The 23296-nt window shown below is 34.1% G+C and overlaps 2 protein-coding genes and 2 long non-coding RNA genes across 6 annotated transcripts in view; 2 read left to right on the plus strand and 2 right to left on the minus strand.

Annotated features, from left to right (window-relative positions):
* slc9a1a (solute carrier family 9 member A1a) overlaps positions 1–23296 on the plus strand; it is a 407815-nt gene that overhangs the window by 357832 nt on the left and 26687 nt on the right. The gene's annotated exons all lie outside the window — the stretch shown is intronic.
* LOC101882461 (mannosyl-oligosaccharide 1,2-alpha-mannosidase IA) overlaps positions 1–23296 on the plus strand; it is a 356204-nt gene that overhangs the window by 251593 nt on the left and 81315 nt on the right. The window lies entirely within an intron of this gene.
* Positions 11401–17524, minus strand: LOC148679590 (uncharacterized). Its single transcript, XR_015945062.1, has 3 exons — positions 17487–17524; positions 12784–16816; positions 11401–12023 (listed from the first exon to the last, which is right to left on the minus strand). It is a non-coding gene; the product is annotated as an uncharacterized LOC148679590 (long non-coding RNA).
* On the minus strand, positions 17517–22477 carry LOC147840460 (uncharacterized). Its single transcript, XR_015512219.1, has 6 exons — positions 22429–22477; positions 21121–21154; positions 19699–19754; positions 19460–19605; positions 19272–19348; positions 17517–17950 (listed from the first exon to the last, which is right to left on the minus strand). It is a non-coding gene; the product is annotated as an uncharacterized LOC147840460 (long non-coding RNA).

Consider the following 23296-nt stretch of genomic DNA (forward strand, 5'->3'; position numbering starts at 1 on the left):
CTGTGGCAAAATAATGAATAAAAAGATTGAGGCTATGGTCAAATAAATAAATGAAAAAAAAAAAGTGCGACTGCTAAGAGTGCAAGCAGCTAGAAACACCGGCCCTCGCTGCCAAAAAATGTAACGGCACACCGGAAACTCTCCCGGTCCTCCCGATTGGTCAATCCAGGCCTGACTGCAATGCATTCTGGGATACCTGAGCATTGCAAGTTCGCACAAGTCACCTCTAGAAGCATCCTTGGCCAAAAGGGCAAAGCAAGTACACATACGAGAATTTTATCTGTACTTAGCATGATGTGAACTTTGAATTGGAACAGTACTTCAGCGACGGTTGATGACGTTTCACGAGGACACAAGAACGCATATTGAGAAGCCAACACTCCATTCTTCTGTATGTCCACACATGTTGCAGAATGAGAGTTCAAGTCTGTTTTCTGCATTGCTTGGAATTGAGAAACAGCCTTGAGTCTGTCTGTGTGTAGATTTATCTGCGTTACGCCCCCTGCTGATACGGCTGTGTGATTGTGAAAGCTGGTTTAGTGAATCGGCCACAGTGCTGAAGTGTGTGTAAATCAGGGCCGACAGCATGAGGAAGGAGCTTTCAGGAAACATCACGGGCTCTGGATGCGGAAACAGCAGGATTTACAGCCAAACTGCTTTATTTCTGCACAGATAAGAGTCGATCACATCTCTTCTCTCTCTCTCTCTATCTGCGGGTTAAACATTATGACACAAGCGTGACATTATATCGTGTTTTAATCATGCATGTTTAGTGTTTTTGACAGCGGGGTTTGATTTACCTGGGTCACAACATGATGATCACAGCACATAATATTTGACTAGATACTAGTATTCAGCTTAAAGTGACAATTAAAGGGTAAATTAGGTTAAAATTAGAGTAATTAGGCAAGTCATTGTATAACAGTGGTTTCTTCTGTAGACAGAGGGCGGCACTGTGGTTTAGTGGTTAGCACTGCCACCTCACAGCAAGAAGGTTGCTGGTTAGAGCAGGGATCCCCAAACTTTTTTATTACGGGACTCACCTAGGCAAGTAATTCAATCTCAAGACCCACCGTAATATTTTAATATGGAAAAATGGGTAAAAAATGTATCCATTCAAAGCAGTCAAAAATAAATGGTGTGCGAATTTTGGATTTTGCAATTTAATATGCACAAAATGAGGCTGTCACGGGTGGCAAGGAGGACCCAAATGCAGAATTGACAAGAGAACACAAGGTTTATTTTCTGGAGGTAAACAAGGCTATGCAGGAGGACAGTCAACAGTGCAGGACGATTTCAGGAGAACAGGCTGGTGAGGGGAGGAGACTCAGGATGATACAGAGGGAAGTGTCTTAAGAGGGTAACACAGGCTGGTCAGGAAAGGGGAATTCCAAATTTCAGGCCAAGCAGTCAAAAGGTAGCTAGCCGAACCTCTGGTTAGGGACAGGGGTGGCAAAAAGATCGATCAAGGGAAGGGGATCCACAACCAGCGATGACTCAGGAGGGAAGTAAGACAAGCAACACAACAGGACTAGACGGCTGGGGAAACAAGAAAATTAAAAAGAAGAGCAAGGAAAAAACAAACTAGAACTAAGTAAATATGAAAAATAATTAAGAGGGGAAATAAGAGCTCAAAAAACAAAATGAAACTACTGAAACCTAAACAAAAGGCTTAAAGAAATAAGCTATAACTAGAAATAAAACAGAAAGCAAAACACAGGAACAGGAATTTAAAAAATAAAGAATTAACTAAAGACTAGGGCTAGACTGAGGCTAAGGATCACAAAAATAGCAAAATGAAAACTTGAAATTAGTCTTGAGCAGAAACAGAAATAAAGTTGAAAATGACAGCAACCTTATTGAAAGAAAATAAATAAATAAATAAATTAACCGAATCAAAAGGATAAATTAATTCAAGATAAAGATCAAAAAGACTTGTACTAGACTAGACAAAGGAAACAAAACTAGACTATATGAAAAAAAAAACCTCTATCATGCACTAAACAATATAAGCTAGACAAGCACACGAAAGATAGCATGACGAACCGGCAAAGAGAAGTGGAAAATGAACTCAATATAAAGGGAGTAGATAGCACAAGGAACAGGTGAACATAATTAGACAAACAAGGACTAAACAAGGGGGCGAGGCATAGGAAAACAAGGAGGCAGGACAAGAGGAGCACATGGCCAACACAACAAAAGAGACAACCATGTGCTAATACACAAAACAAACAAAGAGACATTAAACACAGACAGGAGTGACAGGACTGTAAGGGCTGGATCCTGACAGAGGCTCGAGGTGCTTTTTGTGGGATGCTGGCTGTAACTGTGATCATTTTTTTTGTTGAAAAGGACACTCTTCTTATTTCAGAAGAGAATATGATCAACCTTTGATCAAGCCCTTTGATTATGATCAAGCCCCGTCACATCGCAGTAAATTCCACTGCTAGTGTATAGTCATAAGAAACTAAATAGCTTTTTGATCGACTACTACAAGCTGAGAAAACGTCACATAAATATGCCAATGCCATTAACGTTATCGCTGAATAGATCTAATATTTGCACATTTGCTTGAGGAAGGAATGATGTGGGTAGTTACATTACTATTACTATTTTCCATAACATCTATGCCCTTCCATAACATTAGCTGACGTCAAAACTAACAGATAGCACTATAGCTAATTATTGATTAGCAATCTGTCAACGCTGGGATGTAAAAAATATGGGACAACAAATAGCTTCAAATGATAGAACACATAGCAAACATTAGAAAATATTGACAAAAAAATAAAAGGTTTAGCCTATTAAAATCAATGGTCTATACCAGGGGTGGGTAATCTCTGTCCTGGAGGGCCGGTGTCCTGCACAGTTTAGCTCCAACCCTAATCAAACACACCTGCTTATAGGTTTCTAGTGATCTTAAAGACACTGATTAGCATGTTCAGGTGTGTTTGACTTGTGTCGGAACAAAACTCTACAGGGACACCGGCCCTCGAGGATTAAGTTTGCCCATCCCTGGTCTATGCTGAAATTAAATAAAGATATAAAATCTACTTCACTTTTAATTGCATATTGATTAAAGTGACTATAGTTATTTAGTGAAGAGCAGCAAATGAATCTCTCATTGTGTTTTGTTTGATAACAGAGGTATTAATGTAAGAATGCACAGATCTATAATGAAGCATTCGACTACTTTAGTAACCATTTGTGCTCATTTAAGAGAAAATTAGTAGTGTTTAAAATAAAACACAGGGGACGGAGCAAAAAAAAAAAAAATGAAAAATGAAAAAATAAGCACTTTTCCGACGGTCCCTTATTGAGAGCACCGCTTAGCGCGAGCTCTACCGGCTAAACGCAGATTGCGAGGGCTTAAACGAAGCAGTGCTTGTAATGGCGAGTGAAAATAAGAAAAAGACAGCTGTGAAACATAACCAGCTTTGTCTTTTTGTAGGAAACACACTTTAGATCTTGTTAGGGTAAGAGGTTTTTGAGTTATTGCCGTCTATCGTACTGGTTTTGATTCACCGCAATGTAAATATGGCTGCAGCTATGTGACGTTGCGCGACCCACTTTTGATCACTGTGCGACCCACTAGTAAGTCGCGACCCATAGTTAGAAAACCTCTGGGTTAGAATACCAGCTGGGTGGCTTTACAGCAAGAAGGTTGCTGGTTTGAGTCCTCACTGGGTCAGTTGGCTTTTCTGAAATTGGCCATAGTGTATGTGTAAAACATAAGCTGGATAAGTTGGGGGTTCATTCCGCTGTGGCGACCCCTGATGAAAAAAGGGACTAAGCCTAAGGAAAATAAATGAAAAAAATAAATAATAAATAAAATTTAACAGGAGGGTGAATTATTTTGTCTTTAACTGTACATGCTGTATGAAAATACAAAATCAAACAAAAAAGTTCTCAGGGGTAGCTTAAATAATGTGTCAGTGCTCTTTGAATAAGGGATTCACCAGAATAAACTGTAAAAAATATGTTAAAAAGCTTTTGTTCACATGGCTAATCCTTAAAAAAACCTACTCGTTTGGGCAAAGAACTGCCTTCATCAGGGTAACATGATCACATGCTTTATGTTTGAGGATGTTAAAGTTAATTTTTTAAGATGCATGGTGCATTTTTTGAGCAATATACAAATGAGATAACATTAAATGGTGCAAGCTCATTTAGTGTACATTTAGATTAACACTGCTGTCATTTTACCTTTACTCCAGCAATAGTTTTCAACCAGATGATAGCAGGGTTATTTTATTATTTAAAAAAAAAAAAACAATAAAAATAATTAATTAAATTATAAAATAATAATAATTAGTTAAGAACTAGTTGTTGTTTTTGTACTAATAGATGTTGTTGTTATTATTATTATTATTTCTATTATTAATATTAATAGCAGTAGTAGTATGAGTAGTGTTACGACCCTGATCTAGGTCAAGGACAGGACATGAATAATGCACTTGACAAATAAAATTAACTTTCATGAACCGTAAATAGTCCGTTTATTTGTCTTTTGTTTGTTTGTGAGAATGTGGTAAAAATCAGACGAGGTCTTTTCCTTTTCTGGATGGTTTTTGTAAATAGTTGGTTAGGTTTAGGGAAGTAAGCAGGCGGGTGCGTCAATCAGTAAAATTGGTTGGGTTTATGGAAAGAGGAGGGTAGGTCAGTAGATTGGCCTGCCGACCCAGTCAATCATTCCGACATTCAGTCGTACAGTCATTCGCGATATTCAAAACATCCACGGGACTACGCTTTCAGAATGATCCTGGTTTTATATATATATATATGGATGGATGGACTATATTAGGTTTAGGGAAGTAAGCGGGCAGGTGCGTCAATCAGTAAAATTGGTTGGGTTTAGGGAAGGAGGAGGGTAGGTCAGTAGATTGGCCTGCCGACCCAGTCAATCATTCAGTCATTCAGTCATTTAATGGATGGATAGATGGATGGATGGATGGATGGATGGATGGATGGATGGATGGATGGATGGATGGATGGATGGATGGATGGATGGACAAAGATAGACGGACGGACGGACGGACGGACGGACGGACGGACAGACAGACAGACAGACAGACAGACAGACAGACAGACAGACAGACAGACAGACAGACAGACAGACAGACAGACAGACAGATAGACGGATAGATAGATAGATAGATAGATAGATAGATAGATAGATAGATAGATAGATAGATAGATAGATAGATAGATAGATAGATAGATAGATAGATAGATAGATAGAAATATTTTTTCAGGTAGTGCTTATTCAGGTACTATTCAAAACTATTCATTTTTTTAAATAGTTTTGTTTTTATTATTTATTAACATTTTTAGTCAATTTTTTTTTATAAAATTGGTGCAAAAATCCAACAGTTTATTTATTTATTTAATGTACACAGAAATGCACATTAACAAATAATATTCATCTTTCTCATGTGTCAAAATGATATTATTTTTAAAGGTACATTTGTAATTTTATGCACATTTGCAGCAAACCTAAAATTTTTTACCAATTTCACTGCAATTAATAATATAAAAAATGTCAAATTTAATTTCATTTTCCTTCAGCTCAGTCCCTTATTTATCAGAGGTCAACACAGCGGAATGAACTGACAACTATTCTGATTTTACTCAGCGAATGCCCTTGTACTGAGAAAACCTCATACAAGCTCTCATTCCTAAACACTCATACACTACGGCCAATTAAGTTTATCCAATTCCCCTATAGCGCATGTGTTTGGACTGTGGGGGAAACAGGAGCACCCGGAGGAAACCCACGACAACATAGAGAGAACATGCAAACTCCACACAGAAACGCCAACTGGTCCAACCTTGACTTGAACCAGCAACCTTCTTGCTAACCACTGAGCCACCGTGCCGCTCCTTAAATGCTTCACTTTTGCTGATTGTAACATTCATCTTGACATTCAGTCTTCATATGAAGGTCTTTCATTACACACTCCACTGCACAGTAAAGGTGACCCAAATCTTGTTTTCTTCACATATATATAATCGCTAGCATGCAAGACTCATTTAAAGGTTGACGTCACATGTATGATGCATCTATATGACTATAATAGCCAGCAGATTTATGCAAACTCCTCAAAAACGACAGTAATTTCTCGCTGTGTGATTTGTTCCTACACAGCGGATACAGATGAATCTTTTACTCCAATTACAGCAGAGCGTCAGTCAGCCGCATCGCCCTTGTTAGCATCAAACAGAAGGGCGGTTTATTCATGCTATATAAAAGCACTCATGCTGATTTACTGAGCTATGGTATAGGTGATGTAAATAAAGCGAAATGTCTTTTTCATTTATCAGTCGCTCAGCTTTGACGCACATTTCTATGTAATTGATCTAGAAATTAAAAGCAGATTGCATCGCTGTTGTTGGCAAATGGCAGAACTAATTATCTACTGTTACTGGAAAAATAAATAAATAAAAGGCCGTTCTTATAGTTTATCTGGAGTTTACAGTTATATATTAAATACTCTCAAAACTGATGGGTTGCATTAAGTCAATTCAGGGTCAAATACACTGTAAAAAGTAAATATATTAGTAAAAATTTAATTAAAAAAGTAAAAATAATTAGTTATCATAGTTATCATGCTTATAACATGCTAGTTTATGCTGGAATCATACTATCTATCTATCTATCATGCTAATAACATGCTAATTCATGCTATAAATATGCTAACAACATGCTAATTTGTGCTAGAATCATGCTTATAACATGCTAAGTTATGCTAGAATCATGCTAACAGCATGCTAATCCATGCTAAAATCATGTTAATAACATGCTAATATCTATCTATCTATCTATCTATCTATCTATCTATCTATCTATCTATCTATCTATCTATCTATCTATCTATCTATCTATCTATCTATCTATCTATCTATCTATCTATCTATCTATCTATCTATCTATTTATTATGCTAATAGCACACTAATTCATGCTAGAATCATGCTAATAACATACTGATAACATGCTAATTCATTCTATAATAATGCTAATTACATGCTAATTTATGCTAGAATCATGCTAATAACATGCTAATAACATGCTAATCCATGCTAAAATCCTGCTAATATCTATCTATCTATCTATCTATCTATCTATCTATCTATCTATCTATCTATCTATCTATCTATCTATCTATCTATCTGTCATGCTAATAACATGCTATTTATTGCTAGAATCATGCTAACATGCTAATTCATGCTATAATTATGCTAACAACATACTAATTTTTACTAGAATCATGCTTATAACATGATAAGTTATGCCAGAATCATGCTAACAGCATGCTAATCCATGCTAATAACATGCTAATCCATGCTAAAATCATGCTAATAACATGTTAATCTATCTATCTATCTATCTATCTATCTATCTATCTATCTATCTATCTATCTATCTATCTATCTATCTATCATGCTAATAACTCGCTAATTCATGCTAGAATCATGCTAATAACATGCTAATAAAATGATAATTCATGCTATAATTATGCTAATAACATGCTAATCTATCTATCTATCTATCTATCTATCTATCTATCTATCTATCTATCTATCTATCTATCTATCTATCTATCTATCTATCTATCTATCTATCTATCTATCTATCTAATTCATGCTAAAATCATGCTAATAACATGCTAATTCATGCTATAATTATGCTAATAACATGCTAATTTGTGCTAGAATCATTCTTATAACATGCTAATTTATGCTGGAATCATGCTAATAACATGCTAATCCATGCTAGAATCATGCTAATAACATGCTAATCCTATCTATCTATCTATCCATCTATCCATCTATCCATCTATCTATCTATCTATCTATCTATCTATCTATCTATCTATCTATCTATCTATCTATCTATCTATCTATCTATCTATCTATCTATCTATCTATCTATCTATCTATCTATCTATCTATCTTTTCATACTTTTTAAAACCGTTTAAACTAAATATTACCAACAGGCTTTCTCAAGCCAGCCTCAAAGTTTGTCTCGACAAACTTTAATAATCTAGTTATGCTAATATTACTCACTTTTTTAAAAAATTAATAAATCCCTTTTTCCAATACACCTTTATTGTATTTTTTTCAGCTTTTCTGTATCTAGCAAAATGACAGTAACTAAAATAAATCAGACTCCAGTGTGTCTTCTAAATTCAATACAGGCTATAATTGTAGGTTTAATAGATTTAATGATGCACGAAATATGTAATATTGTGATAATTACAGTAATTATTACAGTAACCGGCGTGCAAAAATAGTCTGACGCTGTAAAAACGGATTAGCTGACTTTAAAAAAGTGAATACAATTAGCATAATTAAAAAAATTAAGTCAACTTAACAGTTCTAAGTTACTAGGACTTTACTTACACTATTTGTTTTACTTTTTTACTTTTTGTTACTCTTTATGTAAAGTCAACTTGTTGCTTTTAAAGCAATTGGTTTACTCACTTTAAGTAACTAATCACTTTTTACAGTGTATGGACAAACAGACTCAAAATAATGACATTTGCTGTTTGTTCAAACTACTGATTTAAATTGAGTTGAAACATCACAATTCTTAAGGTTTTTGGGGGAACAATTTAGTTGTTTTTTGTTCAAACTTAAATTTGTAAAAGCGTATAAGTTAGGGGTAGGTTAGGGTTTGGCTTGAAGTCTTTCATGTTGACCCATTGCATATACTGTACAGTAGACCCTTTTCACATTTCAGGATTCCTCAGTGGCGGAAATCATCTTGGGAAAACTTAGAGCGCAGTGATTAGGAGAATACAACAAATCATTTTTTTTTTTTAATTATGATTTGTTAAAGCAATAAAAGAAAAATACTCCATGATGGTGTTATCAAGACTTTCAGAGAAAGGAAAAAAATTGTGTGAGACTGATGACGGCAGCCAGAGGAGAGAATAACATCAAATTGACTGTCCTGTCCCATAGACGTTGCATTAGAAATGAGTCAGATGGACAGAAATAATCTTTTTTTTTTAATTTGAAGCAAAAATGATATAATACAGGCATAAATATATATAAATGTACATATATATATATTTTTTTAAATAATCTAAATAATAAAAACTTTGAATGAAGATTGCCGGCAGCTAGCTCTCTGCAACTCACATGGTCGCCCACTGAAGCTAAGCAGGGCTGCGCCTGGTCAGTACCTGGATGGTAGACCACATGGGAAAGCTAGGTTGCTGCCAGAAGTGGTGTTAGTGAGGGCAGCAGGGGGCGCTCAACCTGTGGTCTGTGTGGGTCCTAATGCCCCAGTATAGTGACGGGGGCTCTATGCTGCTCAGTGAGCGCTGTCTTTTGGATGAAACGTTAAACTGAGGTCCTGACTCTCATTAAAAATCCTAGGATGTCCTTCAAAAAGAGTAGGGGTGAAGCCACAGTTATATAGTCTCCTACTGACACCTTGTGGCCAATCGCCAAATTACAATGTATGGCTCCTGCAACTATAGTTTAACACACCTATGCTGTATATTATACTACAATACACCACAGTTTACTGTGGTAAAAACTAAAGCATACTACAGTGTTCACTTTTACCACTTCCCTATTTTTAATACATTATTTTACGCTGCAGCATTCATTAGTGTTTAAATACTATAACATACAGCAGCATAACACACTTTCATAGTATTTACTAGGCGACGCAGTGGCACAGGAGGTAGTGCTGTCACCTCACAGCAAGAAGGTTGCTGGTTCGAGCCTCGGCTGGGTCAGTTGGTGTTTCTGTGTGGAGTTTGCATGTTCTCCCTGCCTTCGCGTGGGTTTTCTCTGGGTGCTCTGGTTTCCCCCGCAGTCCAAATACAGGCGGTACTGGCGAATTGGGTATAGGCTAAATTGTCTGTAGCGTATGAGAGTAAATGAGTGTGTGTGTGGATGTTTCCGAGAGATGTGTTGCGGCTGGAAGGGCATCTGCTGTTAAAAAACGTGCTGGATAAATTGTCGGTTCATTGCGCTGTGGCGACCCTGGATTAATAAAGGGACTAAGCCGAAAGAAAATGAATGAATGAATGAGTATTTACTATAGTATTTTTTCAAGAATGCTAACAGTTCAAGCCAAATCTACTTTCCCACCTTTTTTTCAAAGCTTAGCTCTTTGCGTTTAGCCAGAGCTAGCATGTTAGCGCCATCATCTTCGATCCTATGTATTTGACTGATTATATTATTAAAGCCTGTCCACTCCCAGTCAGCGATATCATGAAAAATCCTGCATATAACCATTAAGGCACTCACGTCAAAAGCCTATAGCCTATTTCCCTGAGGAATAACCTGTGTTTGAATGGCCGCGAGATCAAATCATTGCTGACGGAGGGGTATTAGCTCGCCACTTTTGTCATTCCTTCACCTCTGTCAGCCCGCAGGATCCATCTTTACATAAATGTTTTATCAGTCGAGCTACAGCGATCATATCAGAGCTTTCAGGATGTAAGGAAGACCTGGATAAACATCATCCATTCTCCTGCCGTGGAGCATGTGCTGCATTATTGATGGTTTAGTTAAATCTTCGCATATTGTACAGCTCTGAAAGCAAAGAAGAAGGGATAATTATGTTTATTTTAGGGTATGTTATTGAGTTGATTGTTATTTATACTGCAGTGCTGTTTAATGCTTGATTCTGATTGGCTGATGAGCATTCTAGGATGTGCCATTATTTTCAGATAAATGCACTGGTAAAGTAGTTCCGGCAGGTTTTGAGAGCATTACAGCTCTGTGTCACTACACTGAATGATTTGAGTTATCTTATCAGCTACAACAGTCAAACATGACATCGAAACACAACACAAGGCTTTGGATGAGAAAGTATGTGGATGTGAAAGCAACTATTGCTACACACAGGAGCAGTTTGAGGACAAAAACCTGACAAATGTCTGAAATACGGCATCTTAACAGTGTTTTTAGCAGCTGAGGGAACTGTGGTATTGACCTTATTCTAAAATGCGGAAGTGCGCCTGTTTTCGCGATTGTCTTAGAACTTCCGATTCAGTCGCCTAAGGGAGAAATGACTAGGAATAATAAACGGCAGAAAATGGCCAAACTACTTGCTCAACAAACAAATGTTTGCATGACTATACAGACCAAGTAGCATAATATAATAAGAAAATATTAAATTGCAACATCAAGCAGCGTAACGAGCAGTTTTTAACATCAAAAAATGAATGAAAGTGAATGTGACCGGAAGTCGCAAGACAAAAATATTCAAATGGCAGCGCCCACTCGACAGCTGAGAATAAGGTGAATAAGCAAAATAAAATTATTAGAAAATAATGCACACCTGAAATACAATATTCCTAAAATAAAGATTTTATTTTATAATATTTTATGCTACTTGATTTAAATAAAATGTTATTTTTTTATTTTTGTGATTTAAAAATATATTAAATTTGTAACTTTTCTATGGTTAAAACGTTACTATTGTGTCGTCTGAGAATGAAAATATACGTTTGAGACTTATGAAAACACTGCACTTTCTTTAGTTTTTTTTTTTTAAACAAATAAATTACATTTATTTTAAATTTGGCAGAAATGTTGTAAAATATAGGGTTATACCACCAAATATTGGTTTCTTAACTCTTCTGAAGTAAGCAATGGCGTTATTCACTTTTTAAGTAGCTAACTAATCGCTTCAAAGGCAACATGTTTACTCACTTTTTAAGTAAAGTCAACTAATCGCTTTAAAAGCAACAGTTTTTCTGACCTTTTAAAGTAAAATCAACTAATGGATTTACTCACTTTTTAAAGTCAACTAGTTGCTTTAAAAGTAATTAGTTCACCCACTTTTTAAGTCAAGTCATCTAATCACTTTAAAACCAACATGTTTACTCACTTTAAAAGTAAAGCTAATCACTTTAAAAGCAACGGGTTTACTCACTTTTTAAGTAAATTTAACTATAATCACTTTTAAAGCAATATATTTACTCACTTTTTCAGCTCAGCTAATCTATTTAAAAGCAACTGATTTGCTCACATTTTAAATAAAGTCAACTAATTGCTTTAAAATCAACGTGTTTACTCACTTTTTCCAAAGTAAAATCAACTTATGGCTTTAAAAGCAGTGGATTTACTCACTTTTTGAAGTCAACTAGCTGCTTTAAAAGTAACGAGTTCACCCACCTTTTAAGTAAAGTCAACTAATCGCTTTAAAAGCATTGGCTTTATTCACTTTTTAAGTAGCTAACTAATCGCTTTAAACCCAACATGTTCACTAATTATTTGATTAAAGTCAATGAATTGCTTTAAAAACATTGGCTTTATTCAGTTTTTAAGTAGCTAACTAATTGCTTTAAAGGCAACATGTTTACTAATTTTTTAAGTAAAGTCAACTAATCGCTTTAAAAGCATTGGGATTACTCACTTTTTAAAGTCAACTAATCACTTTTAAAGCAACAGCTTTGCTGACCTTTTAAAGTAAAACCAACTATTGGCTTTAAAAGCAACGCATTTGCTCACACGAAAGTCAACTAATGGCTTTAAAAGCAATGGATTTGCTCACTTTTTGGTCAACTAGCTGCTTCAAAAGTAACGAGTTCACCCACTTTTTTAAGTAAAGTCATCTAATCACTTTAAAACCAACATGTTTACTCACTTTTTAAGTAAATTTAACTATAATCACCTTTAAAGCAAAATCTATACTCACTTTTTCAGCTCAGCTAATCTATTTAAAATCAACCGATTTGCTCACATTTTGAAGTCAACTAGCTGCTTCAAAAGTAACGAGTTCCCCTACTTTTTAAGCAAAGTCAACTAATTGCTTTAAAATCAACGTGTTTACTCACTTTTTCCAAATTAAAACCAACTATTGGCTTTAAAAGCAGTGGATTTACTCACTTTTTGAAGTCAACTAGCTGCTTTAAAAGTAACGAGTTCACCCACCTTTTAAGTAAAGTCAACTAATCGCTTTAAAAGCATTGGCTTTATTCACTTTTTAAGTAGCATACTAATCGCTTTAAACCCAACATGTTTACTAATTATTTGATTAAAGTCAATGAATTGCTTTAAAAACATTGGCTTTATTCAGTTTTTAAGTAGCTAACTAATTGCTTCAAAGGCAACATGTTTACTAATTTTTTAAGTAAAGTCATCTAATCGCTTTAAAAGCATTGGGATTACTCACTTTTTAAAGTCAAGTAATCACTTTTAAAGCAACAGCTTTGCTGACCTTTTAAAGTAAAAACCAACTATTGGCTTTAAAAGCAACACATTTGCTCACACTAAAGTCAACTAATGGCTTTAAAAGCAATGGATTTGCTCACTTTTTGAAGTCAACTAGCTGCTTCAAAAGTAACGAGTTCACCCACTTTTTTAAGTAAAGTCATCTAATCACTTTAAAACCAACATGTTTACTCACTTTTTAAGTAAATTTAACTATAATCACCTTTAAAGCAAAATCTATACTCACTTTTTCAGCTCAGCTAATCTATTTAAAAGCAACTGATTTGCTCACATTTTGAAGTCAACTAGCTGCTTCAAAAGTAACGAATTCACCCACTTTTTAAGTAAAGTCATCTAATCACTTTAAAACCAACATGTTTACTCACTTTAAAAGTAAAGCTAATCACTTTAAAAGCAACATGTTTACTCACTTTTTTAGTAAATTTAACTATAATCACTTTTAAAGCAATATATTTACTCACTTTTTCAGCTCAGCTAATCTATTTAAAAGCAATTTGCTCACATTTTAAATAAAGTCAACTAATTGCTTTAAAATCAACGTGTTTACTCACTTTTTCCAAAGTAAAATCAACTTATGGCTTTAAAAGCAGTGGATTTACTCACTTTTTGAAGTCAACTAGCTGCTTTAAAAGTAACGAGTTCACCCACCTTTTAAGTAAAGTCAACTAATCGCTTTAAAAGCATTGGGATTACTCACTTTTTAAAGTCAACTAATCACTTTTAAAGCAACAGCTTTGCTGACCTTTTAAAGTAAAACCAACTATTGGCTTTAAAAGCAACGCATTTGCTCACACGAAAGTCAACTAATGGCTTTAAAAGCAATGGATTTGCTCACTTTTTGGTCAACTAGCTGCTTCAAAAGTAACGAGTTCACCCACTTTTTTAAGTAAAGTCATCTAATCACTTTAAAACCAACATGTTTACTCACTTTTTAAGTAAATTTAACTATAATCACCTTTAAAGCAAAATCTATACTCACTTTTTCAGCTCAGCTAATCTATTTAAAATCAACCGATTTGCTCACATTTTGAAGTCAACTAGCTGCTTCAAAAGTAACGAGTTCCCCTACTTTTTAAGCAAAGTCAACTAATTGCTTTAAAATCAATGTGTTTACTCACTTTTTCCAAATTAAAACCAACTATTGGCTTTAAAAGCAGTGGATTTACTCACTTTTTGAAGTCAACTAGCTGCTTTAAAAGTAACGAGTTCACCCACCTTTTAAGTAAAGTCAACTAATCGCTTTAAAAGCATTGGCTTTATTCACTTTTTAAGTAGCATACTAATCGCTTTAAACCCAACATGTTTACTAATTATTTGATTAAAGTCAATGAATTGCTTTAAAAACATTGGCTTTATTCAGTTTTTAAGTAGCTAACTAATTGCTTCAAAGGCAACATGTTTACTAATTTTTTAAGTAAAGTCATCTAATCGCTTTAAAAGCATTGGGATTACTCACTTTTTAAAGTCAACTAATCACTTTTAAAGCAACAGCTTTGCTGACCTTTTAAAGTAAAACCAACTATTGGCTTTAAAAGCAACGCATTTGCTCACACGAAAGTCAACTAATGGCTTTAAAAGCAATGGATTTGCTCACTTTTTGGTCAACTAGCTGCTTCAAAAGTAACGAGTTCACCCACTTTTTTAAGTAAAGTCATCTAATCACTTTAAAACCAACATGTTTACTCACTTTTTAAGTAAATTTAACTATAATCACCTTTAAAGCAAAATCTATACTCACTTTTTCAGCTCAGCTAATCTATTTAAAATCAACCGATTTGCTCACATTTTGAAGTCAACTAGCTGCTTCAAAAGTAACGAGTTCCCCTACTTTTTAAGCAAAGTCAACTAATTGCTTTAAAATCAACGTGTTTACTCACTTTTTCCAAATTAAAACCAACTATTGGCTTTAAAAGCAGTGGATTTACTCACTTTTTGAAGTCAACTAGCTGCTTTAAAAGTAACGAGTTCACCCACCTTTTAAGTAAAGTCAACTAATCGCTTTAAAAGCATTGGCTTTATTCACTTTTTAAGTAGCATACTAATCGCTTTAAACCCAACATGTTTACTAATTATTTGATTAAAGTCAATGAATTGCTTTAAAAACATTGGCTTTATTCAGTTTTTAAGTAGCTAACTAATTGCTTCAAAGGCAACATGTTTACTAATTTTTTAAGTAAAGTCATCTAATCGCTTTAAAAGCATTGGGATTACTCACTTTTTAAAGTCAAGTAATCACTTTTAAAGCAACAGCTTTGCTGACCTTTTAAAGTAAAAACCAACTATTGGCTTTAAAAGCAACACATTTGCTCACACTAAAGTCAACTAATGGCTTTAAAAGCAATGGATTTGCTCACTTTTTGAAGTCAACTAGCTGCTTCAAAAGTAACGAGTTCACCCACTTTTTTAAGTAAAGTCATCTAATCACTTTAAAACCAACATGTTTACTCACTTTTTAAGTAAATTTAACTATAATCACCTTTAAAGCAAAATCTATACTCACTTTTTCAGCTCAGCTAATCTATTTAAAAGCAACTGATTTGCTCACATTTTGAAGTCAACTAGCTGCTTCAAAAGTAACGAATTCACCCACTTTTTAAGTAAAGTCATCTAATCACTTTAAAACCAACATGTTTACTCACTTTAAAAGTAAAGCTAATCACTTTAAAAGCAACATGTTTACTCACTTTTTTAGTAAATTTAACTATAATCACTTTTAAAGCAATATATTTACTCACTTTTTCAGCTCAGCTAATCTATTTAAAAGCAATTTGCTCACATTTTAAATAAAGTCAACTAATTGCTTTAAAATCAACGTGTTTACTCACTTTTTCCAAAGTAAAATCAACTTATGGCTTTAAAAGCAGTGGATTTACTCACTTTTTGAAGTCAACTAGCTGCTTTAAAAGTAACGAGTTCACCCACCTTTTAAGTAAAGTCAACACTGTAAATTCTAACATGTTCAGTTTACTTAAAAAAAGTTTGGAAACCGATTGCCTTATTTTTGCAATATAAACTTACAAGGAAATCTTAAGTTAAGTTTAATTACTGCCTTGAAGAAAGAAAACTAAAACTTATAAAGTAAACTAACTGTTAAAAATTAAGTAAGTTTAATAGAAAATTCTAGTTAACATACTTGTCATTATTTAGTAATCTTACTTAGGGTTTTATAGTAAGATTACTTTAATAACTCTATTTAACTAATACTGTTCTACCATGTTCAGTTAACATCTTGAATGCTAGTAGTCTCAACATTGTTTTAATCCACCATTTTAAGTAATGTCAACTAAAGAAACTACGTGCAATCGGTTTCCACATTATCTTCAATTAAACTGAACATAAAATATGTAGTTCAACCTACAAGTAATGACATTATACAGGTCTTAAATGTAAACATTTTATTTGACAAAATTAGCAGAATTTCACAATACACTTGTGATATTTTAGTATCACAATACACTTGTACACAATACAGTTTTGTAAAAACCTGTTGTAAAGTGCTGTAATATACTGTAAACAGCAATAGACAAAAAATATAATAAACATGTTCAACCCTAAAACACAAGTTTTCGAAAAGGTTTGAAAATCTATCAAAAAAACTTTAAATACTTGACATTTGGAAAAAAGATACTTGAATTAGTGTAATTAAACATGCCATTGCACCAGCACCTTAAAACATGGCAGCATATAGACACTCACAGAGGAACAGATATTAAGTTTTAAAGCTAATTTGTTAGACTGTGTAGTTTAGATTTTCCTACAGAAAATATCACATTAGTGTGGTCAAAAGTATTGAGTTTGGTATCAATCAATACTGAAATATTAAAAATATCCATTTTCCACCAGCATTTGAGTGCTACTGAGCTCGTTCTTAAACACCATTGATTGGCCACTGTGTTCACATGCTCAACAGAAATGACTGTGATTGGCTGTGACTGTCATAGGTTTACCATTTTTCACTGAGTCCAAACAAAGTTACACAGACACTGAAGTGTTTCAAAGCCATGTCGATAGCTGATTTGTTTAGAAGCTAACATATAAGCTATCTGGTGATGAATTGACTGATCGACAGTGCTTTGAAGTTATCCAGTGTCTTTGTATCTTTGCACCTGGTGAACAGTGGTGAAGTGTGGTAAAAATAATGACCTTCAAAGCCAATCAGTCATATCTACTGAGCATGTGAACACAATGGCCAATCAGTTCTTGCAATGTTAGTGGGAAATGGATGGACTTTTTTTATTTATTTATTTCAGTACCGATTGGTACCAAACTCAATACTTTTGACAACCCTATAAATCACAATACACTTTTTTGGTAAAAAAAAAAAAAAAAGTGTTTTAAACACCAAAATGCTGCAGTCCTAAATGTAACACTGCAAACAGCAACATGTTAAAAAGCAACACTTTGTAATTAAACATGCCATTATACCTGAACCTTTAAACATAAAGCACAGCAGTATATAGGCACTTGGCGAATAAAACACATTACGCTTCCCTCCCAGCAAAAGCAACACACGTTGAACAAATTCAAATGCATTGCTCAAAGTCTTTGGGTAGTCCGAATTCAGTGTGTAAATCAAAGCAAAAAAAGAGACATACTGCATGTGGCAAAGTCCATAACCACTTTTCCTTCCAGTATAAAGGCCCACATTGCATCCATAATGAGGTTCTTTAGACATCTTCACACACGACAGTCAGCAGGCCAACATCTTCTGCACTGAAGTCCGACTCTACAATTACATCCTATGAATAGAGAAAGAAAAATAAGTAAAGTTTGATATTCTAAATGGCACTAATAAAGCCTGTAGTGGCCAGGAGACCAAAAGCAGAGGTGAAAAAAATACAATTCCTTGTGCTTAATTTAGTAACACTTTAGTAGGAACCAATTACCCTATTAACTAGTTGCTTATTAGCATGACTATTTGTGTTTATAGTACATTTTACATTCAAATCCTTCTTATAAGAAGGCCTTGCTATGGTGCTCCTTCTTCAATGTAGACCAACACGATGGATTTGCCTGTACTGCTTCTACTAGGCTTGTCATGATAGTGGAATTTATTACCAATCCATATAGTAATTTTAAAAACATCCATTTCCTGCTAACATTTGAGCATTGTTGAGTGTCATTTCTGTTAAGCATGTGAACAGAATGGCAAAACAGTGCTGTTTAAAAATGTGCTCAAAAGTGCTTAAAATGTTAGCAGGAAATTTGCTGCTTAAAATTGCAGCAGAGATTGGTACTAAATTCCAGTATCTTGAACATGATACTATTCTAAAGGAACAATACATTTTTTTAATTAAAGAAACACTGTAATGTAATAAAACAAACTGCAGTAAAAGTACTTTTAAAACATTTTCAAGAAATTAAATGCAAATGTGTGAGAGACCAATTGGTGCTACATAATCAATATAAATATTTTGTAGGGAAAACTTAATAAATTGGGAACCGATTCATGAATGCATTTGGTTTTGCTAGATTAAAGCAGTGAGTCAAGTTTGCATTATTTAGCACACTTTTTAAAAATGTAATCATAACTATTTTTTAATAAGAAAATTGATGTTTTAGTATGGCTTTTAGAACAAGGGTGCAGCCATCTACAATCCCACAGCAGGTGACTTCACAGGGTTGGTTATAATACGAAGCATCTTTGACTTTGTGGCTTTTAACACTATCTTTTTACATCTTAATCCAGCAGGTTCTTTCAACTGAAATTATATTTCTCTCAACATATTACATAGGTATTACACTTATTAAGATTTTTTTTTCAAGCTAATCTTCCTCCTTTTCAAAACAAGTGTGTTTAAAAATTAAAGAAATGCATTCATTACTTCACTGGCCTATGAAGCTAACTGACCCTGTGACGGCACAAGCTGCTGTATTTGCAACATAGCAATGCTCTTGCTCCAAAGGCCATAATAAAACATCCCTCTTACTTTCAAATACTTACATTAAATGCATTTGTTTTATTTTTATAAAATTGAAAATTTTTATTAATAAGTGAAGTAAACTGGAATGACTGCTTCATTTCCAGTCTAAGAAAGCAGAAACAATAATACTACTTACAAAACACATCCTGAAAATTTCTTTAGACTCATCCCTCTAAAGGACTGAAAGACCCCGGAGAACTGCTGCCAGATGACCTTGAAAAAGTAAAGACAGGTAGACATGCATTATAGCCCAATGAAAACATCAAATGCAATTTATTGCAATCAAATGCAAATTATGATTCAAAGATGATGTCACAAAAATACCTTAGAATTAACATGTTGAAAATTTCTTCTAGTTTTCTTCTGCAATTTTCTCCAGTTTTTTTTTTTATTTCAATCAAACGAGCAGTGTGTGTCCAATGCAGCGTAGAACTTGGATCTCACATTTCTTCCTGATATTCGATTGAATTCTGCAAAGATCCAATCAAAACATTATTAGTCATTAATAACATTCAAAAACACAAATTCACAAAATCACACAAAGTTTTGAAAAGAAAACAAACCTTCTGCAGCACTTGCATCAGCTGGTGTTTCCTCTATGACTTCCTTCTGGATGTCACTGTTGTGCACAAAAACGTAAAGTGTTATTGACATGGCTAAGCGAAATTCTAAAACAAAAAACAGAAATCAGAAACACATGCAATGATACAATGCAATGCCATTTAGCAACAGATGTTACACTTTAACATGACATAGTTAAATGTTCTTGAATAATAAAAGCTGCCAAATACTCCCGGCGCCTGTCATCAAAAGCATGAGCTATACTTGTCACCAAACAGTAATAAACACAACCCCCGATTAAATATAATCATGGCATTGTTGCTGGTGTGCCTTACTTTTATGCGCATTAAAAGTGGAATAAATATTTGTCTCAATTGATGTCTTTAAAAGGACACTGAACTTTCTGACTAGGGTTGCACGGTTTACCGGTACTATGGTAGTATCGTGATACTATGGCTCCAAGATACTGGCGGTGCCACTGTAGTTTGTAAACGGTAGTATTGTCATTAACAGTCTGCCTACAATACATAATGCTGCATGTGAAAAAGTCACTAAAATACTTACACGATTCAGCAACAATAGATCATTGTATTTTAATAGTCTATGGAGCCTTCTAAGGTTGTAAAACTGTAGAATTTGCGCCTTTTATAGTAGCCTATTGCATATTTTGTGATGGTTCATTTTGAATCGGAATTCATTTATTTCTGTTCCTGTCAATATGATATAATAGCTACAACAACCGTGACAATCTATTAAAAAGAATGACTCATAAAGTGAAATTTTGAATTACTTTGGATTCTTATCCGATAATAAGTGTGAAAAAAGTATGATAGATGAAAAACCCAAAATAGCAACAGGAAACAATTTTTGACCACTTCATATAGCCTAGGTTTGTTGGAAAAATGCTCTTTTCTTTATGTATCTTTATTTTAATGTTTTTTTTTTTTGCTGGAATGAATACATTTTAGGTGAAGAGATGTGCAAATACTTTTTTCAACAATAAGGGAATTATTTAAATTCAAGTAGGCCTATAATAACATATACAATATATTATTTCTGACATTTTTCTTTATTTCATGGATTTAAGTTATGAATTACAGTATTGCAATACTACTTGGTATCACCATACTTCAGCTGGTATAGTATTGTAACATAAATTAATGGTATCACAACACAACAACCCTATTTCTAACTAGTCCTCAGATGATTATTCAAATGGACAAAATATTCGGACTATTCTTGATCATGCAGTTCTTTGCTGAGAATTTTGTTAAATGTACTTTTAATGCATTAAACGATTTAAAATTACCCTGACACTCAGTATGGAGACAAGGTAACGTTAATAGAACAATTCATGAATATGTTCTATGGCTTGTGCGGTATTGTTCAAAAAGTTTTCTTTGATGTGTAAGTGCAAAACTTACATTTCCACTGCATATCAGCTCACAAACTGGTAGTCTGAAATAAAAAATAAATAAAGGGTATAATGATATTACAAACCAAATATGCCACTCACAATACTCTAATGGTGTGCTACAATTTAAACAACCTTGTAATTGTTCAAATTTATTTGCCCTAAATTGTTAAAAATTAGTGAAACCTTTAAAAATGCAAACTAACAGGTTTGGCAAAGCCTGTTTCTTTACAGAAAGTTTGCTTATAACAAAGGCTTGTTGATGCCTTTGTGTGATATTGAGCAAACAAAGGGATGTTTCTGTGCTTGGTTGTACGAGTTATACCACTTCATCATTAACGTTATCCATCACACATATTCAGTCGCGTCTGGTCAGATTTATTTGTCATTACAGCAATACAAAAAACTCAATAACGTAACGGCAACACTGGAATAAACCTTCAAAACGGCATAAAGAAAAGACAAATAGCATATAAAACAAATAAATGAGTTAATGAAATATCTCTCGCATTTTCATAAGTTTAACTTTAAGTTTCATAGGGATTGTTAGCATAAGCACACTTTAGCATCATGTGTAAATATGTATCTGCCTCATACAGTGACACGAATCGTAATCGCATCGAAATCCTAAATTACCTACGACACTCACGGGTCCATTTTGAGCTGAAACTACTTTATAATGTTCTAAAAGCCTCGGCGGGTTAAAACTGCTGCTGCCCCGGCGATCATGGAGAAAAAAACGACTGGTCTGGTCATGAGCCGCTCGCTGACGCCGGACCGAATCACAGCTGATCTCCTCACCTGCTTCCTGCAGGTGATCTCAAAAAAGTAAATCTTTAAAAAAAACACGCATATTTTCGTCACAACAAGCGCCACTAAAGTTCAGCGATAACTAACGTTACTGTATTTGTAATGCGGATAAATAGGTTTCGTTTTCTTTTTTAAAAATGTAGACCTACAGCTATGTGTTAACTTTACATCTATTTGAACGGATCATTGCGCGCGCTCTTGCTCTCTCAGTGCATCATTTAAAATGGCGCGGCCCGCTCTTTTAGAGCATAACGCCCACTTTACAAATTACTACTAACTTTACAAATTATTAATAGTTATTAAAAAGGACTAAGCAGCTAAAAATAGCTTATCTAGTAAAGTAGACAGTATTGCAAATAACGTGCAGTGGTCAAAACGATTAGTCACAACATCATGGGCTATTAATTAGTTCACAAAACAGCAAACAATTTCACAAAGTGCAGGAAATAAACAGATTACTGATACTATACAAATAAAATCAAAGTAGTAATTAAAACGAAAAGTTTACCTTGATTTACAGCAGTACATCTTCTCAATATGAAATCCTGTCCTTCAATGGCGGTGCTGGGTGGCGGTTGGTTGTGACTCGGGATGGGGGATGGGAAATCACCACCCAGTACGCATGCGTAACAGCATGGCTTAGCCCTTATAAGCAATTTTACTCAAATTACATTAGTTATGGGAACTTTATACCTTACTATGTCAGCAACACTAATGCATTTCTAGTAAACTCAACAATTAGCTTAAAATTAAGTAAACACACTAGAATTTTGATAGTAAGGAATACTATTCGCATTTACAGTGAACTAATCGCTTTAAAAGCATTGGCTTTATTCACTTTTTAAGTAGCTAACTAATCGCTTTAAACCCAACATGTTTACTAATTATTTGATTAAAGTCAATGAATTGCTTTAAAAACATTGGCTTTATTCACTTTTTAAGTAGCTAACTAATTGCTTCAAAGGCAACATGTTTACTAATTTTTTAAGTAAAGTCAACTAATCGCTTTAAAAGCATTGGTGTTATTCATTTTTTAAGTAGCTAACTAATCGCTTTAAAAGCATTGGGATTATTCACTTTTTAAAGTCAACTAATCACTTTTAAAGCAACAGTTTTGCTGACCTTTTAAAGTAAAACCAACTATTGGCTTTAAAAGCAACGCATTTGCTCACACTAAAGTCAACTAATGGCTTTAAAAGCATTGGGATTACTCACTTTTTAAAGTCAACTAATCACTTTTAAAGCAACAGCTTTGCTGACCTTTTAAAGTAAAACCAACTATTGGCTTTAAAAGCAATGGATTTGCTCTCTTTTTGAAGTCAACTAGCTGCTTCAAAAGTAACGAGTTCACCCCCTTTTTTAAGTAAAGTCATCTA

Source organism: Danio rerio, chromosome 16 (assembly GCF_052040795.2).
Source record: "Danio rerio strain M-AB ecotype USA chromosome 16, GRCz13ab, whole genome shotgun sequence".
NCBI lineage: Eukaryota > Metazoa > Chordata > Actinopteri > Cypriniformes > Danionidae > Danio > Danio rerio.